The sequence below is a fragment of the Esox lucius genome, chromosome 1 (assembly GCF_011004845.1).
Source record: "Esox lucius isolate fEsoLuc1 chromosome 1, fEsoLuc1.pri, whole genome shotgun sequence".
Classification (NCBI taxonomy): Eukaryota; Metazoa; Chordata; class Actinopteri; order Esociformes; family Esocidae; genus Esox; species Esox lucius.
In genome coordinates this window covers 6,365,646-6,384,282 of record NC_047569.1, presented here as the reverse complement: position 1 = coordinate 6,384,282, position 18,637 = coordinate 6,365,646, and positions in this window count along the sequence as shown.

Here is an 18,637-nt window from a genome sequence, read left to right as displayed (position 1 = left end):
ATAATAAATAGTTAATATATTATTAATTATATATTTTCATAACGTTTGTCAAATGATCTATATTATGTGAATAGTAGTAAAGAAGAGAGCCATTCAAGTCATTTAAAATATTCTGTATCCATAATTGCATCAAAAAGTTCAAGGCAGTAAAAAAACAATGCATTTAAAAAAAAAAAATAATAATCATCTCTAGACTAGCTTTTTAATCTTTCTGTGACAATTCATTGTACATTTTCAGTACTGGGATATAAAAAAAAATGTTTGATATGTTTTAGTCTAAACAAGTAGCGTTCCATAAATGTTAGTTTGTGTGAAATAGGTTTGGGGTACTCCACTCCAAAAAGGAATTAAACCCCAAAAAGACACTCCAATGCCCTGGCCACATCCATTTGTGCATTTATAGAATTGAGAAATGTTTAAGTTCAAATACAAACAGAAGTGTACTTGACAATATCATTAGAATATATATAGGTTACGCAGTGCATGAAATATTAAATCCAAAACCACGAACCATGTAGACTCAACATTTACTTTCTGTTCTCTCTAAACAAATGGGGCAGAATGATCAGGGCTGCATTACTTTCCAGATCTGAAATTGTAGAAAAGACAACAGATTAACAATGCACCCATTCGAGAGAACACATTGAATGCTTTGTAATCTGTAGGTTTCTTAAGTTAGGTTTGCATTTTATGGGAAACATAAATGATGTACCTTCTCCATTTGCCTCATTGTTTCCAAGTAGACTGGATAAAAGACCACGGTGGATTCCCCGTTTTGCCAGCACAAGGATGTTGGGGGTCATTATAAGTAATGCGTCGTTTAAGTTGAAATCAATATTTTCCCCAAAGCGCATTGCCATTTCAATTGTATAGTAATCTGGCTCTTTTTTGTGTAACTCAGCAATTATTGTTTGGTTGTGCTCCTCAAAACTTGTTTCATCTTCTCCGATGGTTTCCAGATCCAGCACCAACTTAAAAAGACAACTACATTGTGCAGCACCATAAAGGATCAAAAGATAGATCTATATATATATAGATCTATCTATTTTTGAAGCAATTAAAAACATAAATTTAAAAAATAACAGAACAAGCTTAAGCATCATTAGATTTTGGGTTGTGTTCAGATAAAAAGTCAGATTCTGGAAGATGGAGGTTTATTGGATTAATTGGAATGACTAAATATCTGCCAGAACTTTAGCGTGTAATGTAGAGATGTAGCGCAATCATATTGAAATAAAAAGCAATGGTTTAGAAACCCATTTCCAAAGGCACTAGCCTACACAACCGCAAAAGGTGTTCAGTTGGTTATAAGCTATTCCTGTTTTTTTCAAATGCCTCTTAATATGAAAGGAATCTAAAGGTAAATCAAAGTAACTTTAACAGATTTCATTTAAAAGGTAAAACCTGCTGGAATAGCTTCTCAGCGGCCTGGAGGGCAGAGGGAAGGCCAGGTAGTGGGACGAATCTGACCATCACTGAGAATCTGTCCATCACCATGGCGATGGTTGTGTTCCCCTCTCTAGGTGGTAAGTCCATGACGTCCACTGACAGTTGTGACCAAGGCCGCTGAGGTACTGGGAGGGGGTGGATTTTCCCCACTGGAGCCGTTTGCCTCCAGGGTCCAACTGATGCCCATTTATTTGGAATAATAGGTGCACCGGTGTAGCCGGGTTGGGGGTGGGTTTCCATGCTGCAGGGAGAGGACCACCCCGACCACTGCGTCCACCTCCATTGTGAAGGGCTTGAGGGGGTCTGGGTGCTTTAGGAGCGGTGCTGTTATGAATCTGTCCTTTAGATCAAGGAATGACCACTTTGTGTCTGGGGTCCAGCGGAGGTGTTGAGGTTGACCTTCTTTGTGTTCTTTGATGGTCTTCGGGGCCGGCCATGACCTCACCCCCTCCACCTTCAGCTCCTTCCTCTGTACGCCCTCCGGAGTAATGTGGTATCCAAGGAAAGAGACGAGGGGATGTGGAACACACAGTTCTCCCCCTTTACGTATAGATGGTGCGTGAGGAAACATTGCAGGACAGCCCGGATGTGGGCCACGTGTTCCGAATATGTTGGGGAGTTAATCAAGATGTCATCTATAAAAACTATTAGGTACCACCACAACATATCCCGGAACACCTCGTTCAGAGAGGCCTGGAACACCACTGGCAGGTTGGCTAGCCCGTACGGCATTACCAGTTATTCGTAGTGGCCCAACACCGTGCGGAATGCTGTCTTCCACCCGTCTCCCTCCCGGATACGCACAAGGGTGTACGCACTCTGGGGTTCAAGTTTGGTGAAGACGCATGCTCAGCGAAGCTGCCCTGTGGCTGATGGAACGAGGGGCACTGGGTAGTGGTTCTTCACAGTAATAACGTTTAGTCCTTTATAGTCTATTCAAGGTCTCAGCCCCCCATTTTTCTTCTTCATGAAAAATAAGCTAGCTGAAGCAGAGGAGGTGGTGTGGTGTATGTACCCCTGCTGCAGAGCTTCCTTAATGTATAGCTGTGCTCCAAAGTTTGCATATCCTTAGAGATTTGGTAATATACAGTGAGGAGAACAAGTATTTGATACACTGCTGGTTTTCCCACTTACAAAGCATGTAGAAGTCTATAATTTTTATCATAGGTACTCTTCAACTGTGAGTGACAGAATCTAAATCAAAAATCCAGAAAATCACATTGTATGATTTTTAAGTCATTCATTTGCATTTTATTGCATGACATAAGTATTTGATACATCAGAAAAGCAGAACTTAATATTTGGTACAGAAACCTTTGTCTGCAATTACAGAGATCATACGTTTCCTGTAGTTCTTGACCAGGTTTGCACACACTGCAGCAGGGATTTTGGCCCACTCCTCCATACAGACCTTCTCCAGATCCTTTTGGGGCTGTGGCTGAGCAGTACGGACTTTCAGCTTCCTCCAAAGATTTTCTATTGGGTTCAGCTCTGGAGACTGGCTAGGCCACTCCAGGACCTTGAAATGCTTCTTACGGAGCCACTCCTTAGTTGCCCTGGCTGTGTGTTCCAGGTCCCAGCCATGACCCATCTTCTGTGCTCTTACTGAGGGAAAGAGGTTGTTGGCCAAGATCTTGCGATACATGGCCCCATCCATCCTCCCCTCAATACGGTGAAGTCGTCCCTTTTGCAGAAAAGCATCCCCAAGGAATGATGTTTCCACCTCCATTCTTCACGGGTGGGATGGTGTTCTTGGGGTTGTACTCATCCTTCTTCTTCCTCCAAACACAGTGAGTGGAGTTTAGACTAAAAAGCTCTATTTTTGTCTCATCGGACCACATTCAAACTTCAGACGGGCCTGGACATGCGCTGGCTTGAGCAGGGGGACCTTGCGTGTGCTTCAGGATTTTAATCCATGACGGCATAGTGTGTTACTAATGGTTTTCATTGAGACTATGGTCCCAGCTCTCTTCAGGTCATTGACCAGGTCCTGCCGTGTAGTTCTGGGCTGATCCTTCACCTTCCTCATGATCCATGATGCCCCACGAGGTGAGATCTTGCATGGAGACCCAGACCGAAGGAGATTGATCGTCATCTTGAACTTCTTCCATTTTCTAATAATTGCACCAACAGTTGTTGCCTTCTCACCAAGCTGCTTGCCTATTGTCCTGTAGCCGATCCCACCCTTGTCCAGGTCTACAATTTTATCCCTGATGTCCTTACACAGCTCTCTGGTCTGGGCCATTGTGGAGAGGTTGGAGTCTGTTTGATTGAGTGTGTGGACAGGTGACTTTCATACAGGTAACAATTTCAAACAGGTGCAGTTAATACAGGTGGAGAACAGGAGGGCTTCTTAAAGAAAAATTAACAGGTTTGTGAGAGCCGGAATTCTTACTGGTTGGTAGGTGATCAAATACTTATGTAATGTAATAAAATGCAAATTAATTATTTAAAAATCATATAATGTGTTTTCTGGATTTTTGTTGTTTTAGATTCCGTCTCTCACAGTTGAAGTGTACCTATGTTTGGAGGGGCTCGATGTTAAGGGCAGGAGAATTGATGGCCATTCCAGAATCTTCACCTTTTTCTACTGTAACCACTGGAGGGTCAACTTGGCTTAGGCTCATTGTCGTGCTGGAAACTCCAAGAGCGTCCCATGCACAGTTTTCGTGCAGAAGAATGCAAATTGTCTGCCAGTATTTTCTGATAACATTCAATGCATTAATTTTGCCATTAATTTTCACAAGATTCCCTGTGCCTTTAGAGCTCACACACCCCCAAAACATTATATAGCCACCACCATGTTTCACAGTGGGGATGGTATTCTGTTCAATATAGGCCATGTTGACCCCCCTCCAAACATTGCGTTTATGGTTGTGACCATAAAGCTCTATTTTGGTCTCATCACTCCAAATTACAGTGTGCCAGAAGCTGTGGGGGCGTGTGAAGGTGTTGTCGGGCATATAGTGACTGGCTTTTTTGTGGCATTGGAGCAGTAATGTCTTCTTTCTGGCAACTCAACCATGCAGCTCATTTTTGTTCAAGTGTTGTCGTATTGTGCTGCTTGAAACAACTACACCGTCTTTTTCCAGAGCAGCTTGAATTTCTCCTGAGGTTACCTGTGGGTTTTTCTTTGTATCCCGAACTTTTCTTCTGGCAGTTTTGGCTGAAATCTTTCTTGGTCTACCTAACCTTGGCATCAAGAGATTCCCAAATGTTCCACTTCTGGATATGTGATTGAACAGCACGGCATTTGCAAGGCATTGGATATCTTTTTATGTCCTTTACCATCTTTATGAAGTTTCATTACCTTGTTGCACGGGTCTTTTGACAGTTCTGCTCCCAATTGCTCAGTATCTAGCTATCAGTTCAGTTCAACCACATGAGAGCTAACAAACTCATTCACTATTAATACACAGACTCTATTTGCAATTTAAAAAGCCACAGGTGTGGGAAATTCACCTTTAATTGCCATTTTCACCTGTGTGTGTCACCTTGTGTGCCTGTAAGGCCAAATATTCTAGGGTATGTAAACTGATGATGATTTCTAATATCATTATGATTCAAAAAGGAGCCAAACAACTATGTGATAATAAATGACTTCAGATGATCACCATCAGTAGTTAGTGTAGGGTATATTGTGTCAGAATGGTGATTTATGGCCCTAGGGGGCGGGACTTCCATATTGATGTGACAGGTGGGCGGGACATCCGGTTTGCATGGGTGGGACTTCCGTTATGACGTATGTTAGGGTGGGACTTCCGGTATGACGTATGTTAGGGTGGGACTTCCTGTATGACGTATGTTAGGGTGGGACTTCCGGTATGACGTATGTTAGGGTGGGACTTCAGGAGTGACGTATGCATGTCCGGTGACTTTGTGATTTATGATTACATTGATGTGTCAGTGTATGATGTTTTACAACGCCTGATGAGCAAACCAGACTAGTGTTATAACAGGTGGGCTATGTTTGATGATTAACAAATGGGGTTTAGGGTTCCGGAATGTTAAATTCCCAGGCTGTAAATAAGTGTTGTGTCAGCGGTATGGTGTTTGGTGTTAAACAAAAGGGGGCCAGGGTTCCAATGCCTTGTGGTACAGATGTAAACTTCCATGTATTTGCAATGTGGTTGTAACATGGTGTTTTTCCACAAACACAGAGTTACATGTGAGAGACGTGTTTTTCTGTAAGATATAAAGAAGGGGATGGGACGGGACTTACGAGTTCGGATAGTTTTCAGCCCAATATTCATTTTAACAAGAGATGGGCTTCAAGGTTATATCGGCCCAGGAGTAATGGTCCCTAAATAACCACTAATACAAACTGTAGTATATGCAGGTTAGAAACCATCACGTGTCTCACGGTTTGAAGTCCAACACAGAATTACAGCAAATTAACATCGCATGAGCAATGCTTTTATTTTGAAGGAGCTTCCGTGGCCCAGGGCCAACCACACATTTCGCAAAGGTGGATTGTGTAGCGGTTGGGGTTTTAAAATATTGTTATAAATAAAAACAAGTGTATGTATGAGCAATGGTGAGTTTTGTAATAAAAATGGTTGTTTAAGTCAGCATTAACTTCTAAGTTGCATTATAAGGCAAAACGTTACAAAGTTACCAGCAAGGTCGCGTATAAATTTGCATGAACAACGGCGAATCGTTGACAGGTAAGGATAGGTTATTTCAGGTAATTAAAACATTCGTAAAGGCGTCTTTTGAAATTGTACAACAGAGATCAACGCAAGATTGTTTTCCACACATTGGTAGAAATTTTTAATAATAGGCAATGTTGGTTAAAAAAAAAATACTATAGTATTTGTGTTAGTATGGGGTTATGCTGTCACTTCCGGGTGAAGATGTGCTGCATTCTCTTAATGAACAACTCGTTAAATCAGATTTTGTATTGCTGCATTATGGTCCTGTGTTTGTTAAATGTTGAACTGATTAATGTTGATATGGTGACAATAGCAAGCGTTTATATGTAAGCAGATGACTTTATTGTTAATATATACAATTATATGACGTGATGTCACGGCTGAGCCGCGAAAATTAACGAGAACGGTGGTTCAACCAGTTCTATCAATATATATTTGGTTGCCAAACGGCTACAATAATCAGAACTAAATAGTTAAGTTGTATCCTGAATTTGTATAATTGCAGCATGTATAGTTCTAACACAATTTGAATCTAACGTGAAGAACGATGACATGTAACCAATGACAAAGTTAAGAGGCGTGACTTGCTGGAGGAGCCACGGCTGCGATGTGAAGACAGTAATTAAACCCCGCAGCATCCACAAAAGACAGCGGTTGTTTCAAGCGTGGAGTATATTGTTTTTGTTGTAAGTACAAGTTATTTTATTTGAAGTAATTTATTTGAATTGTGATGCAACTTTTTAAGAATTTGTAAATCAATTTTACGATTGCGCAATCCATTCATTTTTAGCTGTCTTTCATATTGCCTGTTTAAATCTCCGGTTTAGTTTGAGCGGATTTGAACACCGACTGTGTTTGGTAAACACATTTTTGGACCTCCAAATCTTGGTAAGTAGACTTTTGACATTATTGTTAATGAGCTTTAATAACCTGTATACGCTTGTTAATCCTATTTTTATTTAGTTCAAGTGACCGGCATCTGCGTCAGTTGGACTGGGCGGTCAGACTGTGATCTTACACAACTGAGCAGATACTTTGTGTAAGTTTAATTATTTACAGACATTTTTAGTCTTGTTCTAAAGTGTTATTAACAATTATGACTATGTATACTGACCCTTGGTACAACATTCTATATTCCAACAGATTGAGGACAGCTGGGGTGATGATACAAAGTACATTACCACAATGGGGTCAGTTACAGACACCCTTCCTTGTGGCTGCACAGCGTGAGGGGATTTTTGTTTTCTTTCAGGCTTGAAAGCTGAAGGTAATACAGCCAACTCTTCAAAACTGCGCTGTATGTGAATGTATGTTTGAGTTAGAATATTTAAATCTGAAAAGTGGATTGTTATTTACATGTTAAACCAGAGAAATGGCGAAAGATAATGCTAACAACAGACCAGACACGGAACAGCCAACAACCTCTACACATAATCAATCGACCACACCCCAAAATACAAATGAACCAACCGCTACTTTGTTACACAGCGATGCGCACAATAATCCTCAGATACAAGGCTTGTTAACCGAGCTTAGTAGCCCCCATTTTTCACACGATCTAGTTGACACTCCTTCGAGCTCTCTGATGCAAACTCAGTGCCGTGATGGCATTGTTAGAGTTATACAGCGTAATGCGTTTGACAATGTTGAATTACGACAGTTGATACATTTACAAAATACTGGTGAAGTTGGTGATTTTGGCACATTCTATGCAAGTATTATGGCGGGCTTGGATACTTTGATTGTTAGAGCCTCAGACTTTGTACACAGGCCTGGTGATCGTCTGCAGATTGAGTTGATTGGTGAATCTCTGATAGACCCCGTACATGTGACAATGAGAGTGGATGAATATAATGAACGCACGTTTGGTAATTTACTTGAAAATGTTATGCAGAGTAATACGGAGCTTATGATTGATGAATCACTAGAACTGGTGGTATAAATTGTCAAAAACCGTGAGGGTGGTGCCCCACGACGTAAAGCTCAAACATTGTTGATAGATCAGATTATCAATAAAAAAAGAAGACATTTATATGTGGCTGTGAATAATGATTCTACGTGTTTTTCTGTTTGTTTGATGGGTATGTTGAACCCGCAGTACACATATCCCGAGGCCCTGGTTAGTGGTCGTGAGCTACATAAGGGGGCTGGTTTAGCGTTAGATGAATGTGTGTCATTCACAGATATTGTTCGGTTTGAAGAAATGACAGGGTGTAAAATTGTTGTCTTTCACCGAACACGGGATGGTCACTTTACCAAGTTTCAAAACAGCGAGGAAACCCACCCTAGAACTGTCTTTATGTACTTACACGATAACCATTTCTACGGTATCATGAATCTGAAGGGTTTTCTGGGTGTGTCTTATGTTTGTGACTGGTGCTATACCGGTTTCAACACATGTGGTGATCATGGTTGTTGTAAGAAGTTAATGTTTCATATAGGATCTGTCTCAATCATTGTGAAAGCTTTCACCAATCTATCTAAATTACGTTCAGTATAAGCCTAGAATAACATGTTCCAATTGAAACAGTTATGTGGTTTTCATTACTGTCTGATATGAAACAACATGCTTCCTACCTATAACGCTCAGAGAAAGTACAACCTTTGAGCAATAACAAGATGTTCCAGTATGCAATAACAACTAGAGATAACCAAGAGGAAAAGGACATGTGTGTTATGACTACTGAACGCTGTGCTTCTAAATAAAAACGAGTCTACCCATGGGGAAGTGTGAGTGGCTGAGTTGAATCCTACAGGCAGGCTCGTTCCTGGCTCAGTGGAGATCAACGGCTCTCTCCCTTCTGCAGAAGTGACTTCTAAAACGTCTTTCTGACTCTTGGTGTGGTTCTTTCTCATTAGACAAATTAGACTATATAGAAGTTTGGTGAATTGAACCCAACAGTTGTAAACATAGCTGTAGTGTCTGTCTTCATGAAGATTGTCATACCCAACCCCGTAACACAAAGCAGTGCCCTGACTGTAAAAGGATATGTTATTCAGATTTTTGTTATAGCCAGCATAAACGTTTGAAGCACCATAAAAGTGTGGATCGTTGGGTTAGCAGGTGTGACCAGAAGAAATACTGTGTCGATTGTGGTCGCTATTACAATGTCAGTATTACCAACTATAAAGCACACCGGTGCATTGCTAACATGTGCCCCAATTGTAATGTGGATCTGGCTTTTGAAATGAATCATCAGTGTTTTATAAAACCCTCCAAGCCCGAGAACCCCAGTGAGCGCTACATATTTTATGATTTTGAGACTATTGCCAATCCGGTGAATGGTGTACACACTGCAAATTTTGTGTGTGCAATAAGCTTTGATAACAAGACGTGGTGTTCAGCCGGAGATGGTTGTGTCACTGCTTTTTTTCAAAAGTTTAGGCAACCGAAATATAATGACTACACATTTATAGCACACAACTCTAAAGGTTTCGATGGTTACATCTTGATGCAGTACCTTGCTAACAATGGTATTGGCACGACACTTATTGCTAATGGTAGCAAGCTCATGATTTTTACAGACAGCACATTCAATCAGAGATACATTGATAGTCATTGCTTTCTACCTATGAAGCTGTCAGCCTTGCCACGTGCTATGGGTTTTAAGGATTCGAAAAAAGGCTACTTTCCTTACAAATTTAACATCAAGGAGAATGAGAACTATGTCGGCCCCCATCCGGAACCGCATTACTATGGCGTGAATACCATGATGGCTAAAGAAAAAGATGAGTTTTTGCAATGGTATGCAACTGTTTCCGCAGACCCCTTTGTCATGCAGGATGAAATAAAGGCTTACTGCGTGAATGATGTGGTCATCTTGAGAGAGGGTTGTATGCGCTACAGACTCGAGTTCCTGGAGTGTGGTGGTGTTGACCCATTCCGGTCAATTACGATTGCTTCGGCTTGCATGAAAGTCTTTTGCAACAGATTCCTCACCAAGGACACCATTGCATTGGTCCCCTCAGACAACTACAACCGTTGTCAGAAGACATTCTCAAACAGCTCAATACAGTGGCTTGAATATGTGGCCTCCGATAAGAATATATCAATACAGCACGCCCTGAACAGGGGTGAAGTGAAAATCGGTCCCTACTACGTTGATGGTTATGCTGAACGTGATGGTTTTAGCACGGTCTATGAATTTCTAGGTTGTTTCTGGCACGGTCACCCAAAGTGTCATTGTTCAACCAGCATCAATCCAATGACAAAGATTCAGTATGGGTTGATGCACCAGCAATGGTTGACAAAGCTAGAGGCTTTGAAAGAACAACACAACGTACATGTTCAATACATATGGGAGTGTGAGTGGAACCGGCTTAAAAACACATCCGCAGATGTCAAAGCTTTCTTGAAGACCTTTGGTTCTCCAGAGCGCCTTGACCCTCGGGATGCTCTTTTTGGTGGTCGTACTAATGCGATTCATCTGAAGTTTACAGCTCGAGAAGGGGAGACTATTCAGTATAACGATGTCTGTAGTCTTTACCCATTCTGCAACAAGACAAAGACTTATCCGATTGGGCATCCAGACATAATCTTTCGCGATTTCAAACCACTAGATAACTACTTTGGTATTGTTAAGGTTACAGTGTGTCCACCGAAAGGCCTTTATCACTCCGTTTTACCACACAGGGTTGGCGGTAAGCTGTTCTTTCCATTATGTAGATTATGTGCAGAGTCTGAAAACCAGGTAACTGATTGTTCACATACTGATTCAGAAAGATCTTTAACCGGTACCTGGGTTTCTATTGAGCTGGTTAAAGCTGTTGAGAAAGGTTATCGCATTGTGGAAATATTTGAAATCTGGGATTTCACCAGGACATCAGATGATCTTTTTGCTGATTACATGAGAACATTCCTGAAGCACAAGCAGGAAGCTAGTGGCTTCCCACCATCTGTGGTTGACGATGAGGCTAAAGACCGGTATATCCGTGAATATCATGAAAAGGAGGGTGTGCAGCTTGACAAGGAAACATTGTTGTAAACAGTGCTAGGCGATCTTTAGCTAAATTGGCAATGAATAGTCTTTGGGGTAAGATGGGTGAGCGGACTAACCTTATGAACACAATGTTAATTACAGATCCGGAGGAGTTTAGCCACTACTTTTTTTCCAGGGAAATAGATGTTGGTTATTTCTCGTTCATCTCAGACACTGTTGCGATGGTACAGTGGCGTTACACAAAACAGACACCAATCAAACCACGTAACGGCAACATATTTATTGCCGCGTTCACAACAGCTTATGCTAGACTCGAGTTGTATTCACTCTTGGAAAAGTTGGATAGACGTGTACTCTACACAGACACTGATTCAGTGATCTTTGTCACACGCCATGGGGATTGGGTCCCCCCACTGGGCCCGTTCTTGGGTGACTTGACCGATGAGTTACCGGATGGTGACAGCATAGCTCAATTTGTTAGTGGTGGGCCAAAGACATATGGTTACAAAACCGTTAAAGGTCTGACCTGTCTCAAAGCAAAAGGCATTACGCTCAACAGCTACAACACAACCATTGTTAATTTGGAGACGCTGACACGACTGGTTGACAACTTTGTACGGGGTGAGGGCGGTGATGATGATCATGTCCTTGCTAATGCAGACACAATTGCTAGAGATAAAAGAACATTCACGTTGAAAAACCGAGTAGTGTCTAAGCGTTTCAGAGTTGTGTATAACAAGCGTGTACTGCTCCCTGATTACAGCACAAGGCCTTATGGGTACTAAACCACAGTCTAGGATGGATAGCGGTTTTGACCCGCGACTACAACACCCGTTCAGCTGTGTCATTAGTGGCCCCAGTAACTCTGGTAAAACATATTTTGTGAAGATGTTGTTGGATAATGCAGAGGTTGTATTCTCCAAAGAAATTCAAAATATCGTCTGGGTTTATTCATGTTGGCAACCGCTGTATGACGAACTGTTGAAAGTAAGGGAGATTACTTTTATAGAAGGTCTACCAACATCGCTGTGTGATGACAATCTGCTACCGATTCAGAAAAACAACCTTTTAATTATTGACGATTTAATGAAAAGTGCATCAGAGAGTTTGGAGATGGAGCGAGTTTTCACACAATATTCACACCACCGTAACCTGAGTGCAATTTACCTCGTCCAAAACATGTTTGTTAAAGGCAAATCTAGTAGAACTATTAACTTGAACACAAACTACCTCATCTTGTTTAAAAACTCCCGCGACAATCAGCAGATTAGTATTTTAGGCAGACAGATATACCCCGGTCTTTCTCGATTCTTCATGGAGAGTTTTAAAGATGCAACACATCCGCCTTTTGGTTATTTACTTATTGACTTTAAAGCTACAACACCAGAAGACTACCGTCTGAGAACAGGGTTATTTTCAGGGGATTGGCCTGTCGTGTACGTTCCTAAGAAAGTTTGATCATGTCTAAACGCATTCGTAGAAATGTACCACTTTTGAAAATGATATTTAAGGCACCGGCAAGTCAACGAAAAGTTATTTTAGAATCAGCATCCACCGACCTCATTCTATCACTCTGTGAAATAGCGCTTAATCTAAGGCGCGGTAATATACCCTTAACCGAGTCGCAGCTCCGAAAAGTAAAGAGACAAAAAGCCCAAATTATATACATGTCTAGAAAGAACACTTCAGTTGCACGGAAAAGAAAAACCATCAACCAATCTGGAGGTTTTCTACTGCCGTTACTAAGCGTTGCAGTTCCATTCTTAACCAGTCTAATTGCATCGAGACAGGGTTAAACAACATGGAGCATGCTCAGAAAATGTTTCTGGTGCCACAACATCAGTTGGAAAAACTGCGAGAATCCAAAACGACTAGCACCGATGTAAGACAATCTGTTGAGAATGATTTGGACTCATCGATTCGCAATATACTGTTGAAGCCTGATATGGATTTACATGAGAAAGCTAAAAGATACTCTGCCATTTTACAAAGATTTTTGACTGTTGTGCGCCAGGGTGAGCTTGATACAAACACCCTGACTTTAAGTCTACCCGGGTCTGAGACCGGGTCTGCTGTAGTAAACGTGACTGAGAATAAGCAAACTGTTGACCGAAATGTTGACCTTGTTGATGAAATTTTGGATAATGTGCCTGTGAAGCGTAGAAAGAATGTTGAATATATTCTTAATAGAATGCACAGGTCTAAAGATTTGACTTCATGGAATTCAAATGGTGAATTTGTTTTCAAAGGAGAGATAATCAAGGGCTCGCACCTATTGGATCTTGTTAAAAGTGTAACAGCTACCAATAAAATTGCTGCCGATAGAAGACCGTTGGGGTGGGGTGTGTTTTTAGAGGCCATGGCATGTCTCAAAATGCCTTTTACAACTATTCCAAATGCGCATGTAAGACGTAAAATCAATTTGTATAAACAAAAGTCTGGTGACACAATGGATGTGTCATGGTTCTGGTATCCTTTCTCCCTCTTCTGGCCACACTCGCTCTTACACACGCACACACACGCACACTCCCCATTACGCACACACACCACATGCACCTCCATTCACCCTCAGCTGTTTCTTGTTTGCAACCACCAATCGCGCTAATTCTCCTACACCTGTTTTCTCTCCCCCCCTGATTGTGTTTGCTACTTCTAGCTCTCCTTTTCCCTGCCTCTTTGCCAGATTATTCCGTGAGTTTCCTATGCAAGAGGCGCTCCCTTTCACCTGTTTGTTTCCCTTCCTGCCTTAGTCCTGTTTGGTTCTGCTGTATCCTGTGAGACCCGAGATTATACGCCGCTACACCTGGACCTTTTGCTGTACCCTGCTCCTGTCTCTGGAATACCTGCGTATCTGGAATAACGCCCGTATCTACGGCAATTTCTGTTTGTTGTTTATAGAAGAGGATTTCTGTTCACCTGGACTGTTACTCTTTCATTATTAAAGACATTGCATTATTACATTTCGCTTTTGGGTCCTTCCTCACCTGTTATAACAGAATAATCTGGCCATCATGGACCCAGCGAAGGAGAACCCTCTTCAGACTGCCGTCGAACTCCAGGGGGCTATGCTTGGTAAGCACGAGGAGGTACTGACTGCTACACGACACGCTTTGGGGACCCTGGCCACCCAGTTGTCTGATCTTTCCCTGCAAATCCATCAGCTCCGTCGAGATCCGCCTACTCCTTCCAGAGCGTCGGAGACCCCTGAACCAAGAATAAACAACCCTCCGTGTTATGCTGGTGAGCCGACGGAATGTCGGTCCTTTCTTACTCAATGCGAGGTCGTCTTCTCTCTTCAGCCAGCTACTTACTCAAGGGACCGAGCCCGGATTGCCTACGTCATTTCTCTTCTCACTGGACGGGCTCGCGAGTGGGGAACCGCCACCTGGGAGGCTGAGGTAGACTGCACTAATCGCTTTGATTTGTTCAAGGAGGAGATGATACGCGTGTTTGATCGCTCTGCTTACGGGGACGAGGCATCCCGAATCCTTTCCTCACTCCGCCAGGGAAGACGTTCTGCCGCAGACTTTTCCATTGAGTTTCGCACCCTGGCCACCACTTGCGGATGGAATGAGCCTGCACTGGTCGCTCGCTTTCTGGAGGGACTTAATGCAGACATCAAGGACGAGGTTATCGCCCGTGAGGTGCCCACACGCCTCGACTCACTTATTGATCTTGCCATTCGTGTAGAGAAGCGTTTCGATCTCCGCCGCCGCGCCCGAGGCACGGAGACCGCTCTATTTACAACTCCTTCCGCCACCGCAGCACCTTCCTCCGCCAGCCCTGAGCCGGAACCTATGCAGCTGGGGGGTCTTCGCATCTCCGTCAAGGAACGTGAACGCAGAATCGTCAACCGTCTCTGCATGTATTGCGGGTCGGCCGGCCATTTCGTTTCTACATGTCCGTTAAAAGCTAATGCTCGCCAGTAGAGGAGGGGTTACTGGCGAGCGCTACTTCTCTGGTCTCTCCTCCCACGTCCTTCACCACCATCCCCATCACCCTGCACTGGCCTGGTTCCACTGTTCCCTGTAACGCCCTGGTTGACTCTGGGGCCGAGGGGAATTTCATCGATGAGGCTTGGGCTCGGGAACAAGGCATTCCCTTGAAGGAACGTGAGGAGTCCACCCCCCTTTTCGCCCTAGACGGTAGCGCCCTCCCTAGGGTCAACCGTGAATCCGTTCCTTTATCTCTCACTGTCTCTGGTAACCACCACGAGACTCTTTCCCTTTTGGTGTTTCACTCCCCCTTCACCCCTGTTGTTTTGGGACACCCTTGGCTATTAAGGCATAACCCTCACATCAACTGGTCTAAGGGCACTATTCTCTCCTGGAATTTGTCTTGTCATGTCGACTGTTTGATGTCTGCCGTTCCTTCTGTTTCCTCTGTCTCTGTCTTTCAGGAGGAGCCGGGTGATTTGACTGGGGTTCCGGAGGAATATCTCGATCTGCGGGCGGTTTTCAGTCGTTCTCGGGCCACTTCTCTCCCTCCTCACCGTCCCTACGATTGCAGTATAGATCTCCTTCCTGGTACTACCCCGCCCCGTGGTAGGCTATACTCTCTGTCGGTCCCTGAGCGTGAAGCATTAGAGAAGTATCTTTCTGACTCCCTCGACGCCGGTACTGTTGTTCCCTCCTCCTCTCCTGCCGGCGCGGGTTTCTTCTTTGTTAAGAAAAAAGACGGTTCTTTGCGTCCCTGTATAGACTATCGTGGGCTGAATGACATAACCGTTAAGAATCGCTATCCCTTGCCGCTTATGTCATCTGCCTTTGATCTTTTGCAGGGAGCAAAGGTTTTCACTAAGTTGGATCTCCGCAATGCTTACCATTTGGTTCGCATTAAGGAGGGAGACGAGTGGAAGACTGCATTCAATACACCCTTAGGGCACTTTGAATATCGCGTTCTTCCGTTCGGTCTTGTCAACGCTCCGGCTGTTTTTCAAGCCTTGATTAACGATGTCCTCCGCGATATGCTCAATGTCTTTGTTTTTGTATACCTCGACGACATTCTGATCTTTTCTCCTTCCCTCCAAGTTCACGTTGTACACGTACGTCGAGTCCTCCAGCGTCTTCTTGAGAATCGCCTTTTCGTTAAGGCTGAGAAGTGTACCTTTCACGCACGTTCGGTTACTTTTCTCGGGTCTGTTATCTCGGCGGAGGGGATAAGCATGGATCCCTCTAAGGTTCAGGCGGTCACCGATTGGCCTGTCCCTGACTCGCGTGTCGCGCTTCAACGTTTCCTTGGCTTTGCAAATTTTTATCGTCGTTTTATACGAAACTTTAGCCAAGTGGCCGCGCCGTTGACAGCTCTCACGTCTGTCAAGTCCTGTTTTAGGTGGTCTGAGCCCGCCCAGAGGGCTTTTGATCACCTGAAGACCCTTTTCACCACCGCTCCCATCCTGGTGACCCCCGACGTCTCTAGACAGTTCATAGTCGAGGTCGACGCTTCAGAGGTGGGCGTCAGGGCCGTTCTTTCTCAACGCTTTTCTGACGACAAGGTGCACCCCTGCGCTTACTTCTCTCACCGTCTCTCGCCCGCTGAACGTAACTACGATGTGGGGAATCGTGAACTGCTCGCCATTCGTTTGGCTTTAGGGGAATGGCGTCAGTGGTTAGAGGGGGCGGCCGTTCCGTTCATTGTCTGGACTGATCACAGGAACTTAGAGTACATCCGTTCCGCCAAGAGACTTAACGCACGCCAAGCCCGTTGGGCTTTGTTTTTTGCGCGTTTCAATTTCTCTATCTCTTACCGTCCCGGCTCTAAGAACGTTAAACCCGATGCTCTTTCTCGTCTTTTCGATTCCTCGGAGGTCACCTCGACCCAGGGGGGTATTATTCCTCAGGGTTGTGTTGTTGGCGCAGCTATCTGGGGAATCGAGAAACTGGTTAAGCGCGCTCTTTCTCATTCCATCACCCCACGCAACTGTCCTCCGTCGGCAGGCAATACCGTGATTCTTACAGTCGTGGATCGATTTTCTAAGGCTGCTCATTTCATCCCGCTCACTAAACTCCCCTCTGCCAAAGAGACAGCCCAGATTATGGTCAGCCACGTTTTCAAGCTTCACGGTCTTCCTTTGGACGTAGTTTCTGATAGGGGACCTCAATTCGTGTCCCAATTCTGGAAGGAGTTCTGTCGTTTAATCGGAGCTTCCGTCAGCCTCTCATCGGGCTTTCATCCTCAGACCAATGGGCAGGCTGAACGAGCCAATCAGATAGTCGGTCGTATCTTGCGTAGCCTGGCTTTTCGCAACCCTGCGTCCTGGGCAGAGCAACTCCCCTGGGCCGAATATGCCCATAACTCTCTGCCTACGTCTGCCACCGGCCTGTCGCCATTTCATTGTTGCCTGGGGTACCAACCTCCCCTGTTCTCGTCTCAGGAGTCGGAATCTAATGTCCCCTCTGTACGGGCTTTTATCCAGCGTTGCAAGCGCACTTGGATAAGGGTGAGATCTGCCCTTTGTCGTTCGAAGGTTCGTACCCAAAGAGCCGCAAACAAACATCGTGTCAAGAGTCTGAGATATCTTTGTGGTCAAAGAGTGTGGCTTTCCACCCGCAACTTGCCACTCCAGTCTGTTTCCCGTAAATTGGCTCCCCGGTTTATTGGTCCGTTTAGGATTTCAAAGATCATCAGCCCGGTTACTGTCAGGCTCAAGCTTTCTTCTGACCTCCGTCGCATCCACCCCGTCTTTCACGTTTCGTGCATCAAACCTGTCGTGCACGCTCCTCCTCGCCCCTCTCCCGTTCGTGTTGTGGGGGCTCCGGTTTACAGGGTTCGTAGGCTCCTTGATATGCGCCGTCGGGGTCGTGGACGCCAGTTCTTGGTGGACTGGGAGGGGTGTGGTCCTGAGGAGAGAAGCTGGATTCCCTGCCGGGACGTCCTGGACCGCTCGCTCATTGATTTCCTCCGAACCCACAAGGTCCCTCCCTTGGGAGCGCCAGGGGGCGCTCGTTGAGGGGGGGGTACTGTCATGGTTCTGGTATCCTTTCTCCCTCTTCTGGCCACACTCGCTCTTACACACGCACACACACGCACACTCCCCATTACGCACACACACCACATGCACCTCCATTCACCCTCAGCTGTTTCTTGTTTGCAACCAGCAATCGCGCTAATTCTCCTACACCTGTTTTCTCTCCCCCCCTGATTGTGTTTGCTACTTCTAGCTCTCCTTTTCCCTGCCTCTTTGCCAGATTATTCTGTGAGTTTCCTATGCAAGAGGCGCTCCCTTTCACCTGTTTGTTTCCCTTCCTGCCTTAGTCCTGTTTGGTTCTGCTGTATCCTGTGAGACCCGAGATTATACGCCGCTACACCTGGACCTTTTGCTGTACCCTGCTCCTGTCTCTGGAATACCTCCGTATCTGGAATAACGCCCGTATCTACGGCAATTTCTGTTTGTTGTTTATAGAAGAGGATTTCTGTTCACCTGGACTGTTACTCTTTCATTATTAAAGACATTGCATTATTACATTTCGCTTTTGGGTCCTTCCTCACCTGTTATAACAGGATGATTTAGCCACACCACCAGCAACTGGTTTTCAAACAACCAAAGCTTTCTTTGAACCTCATACCACGGACCCCGCAAAATGGCTTGCATTT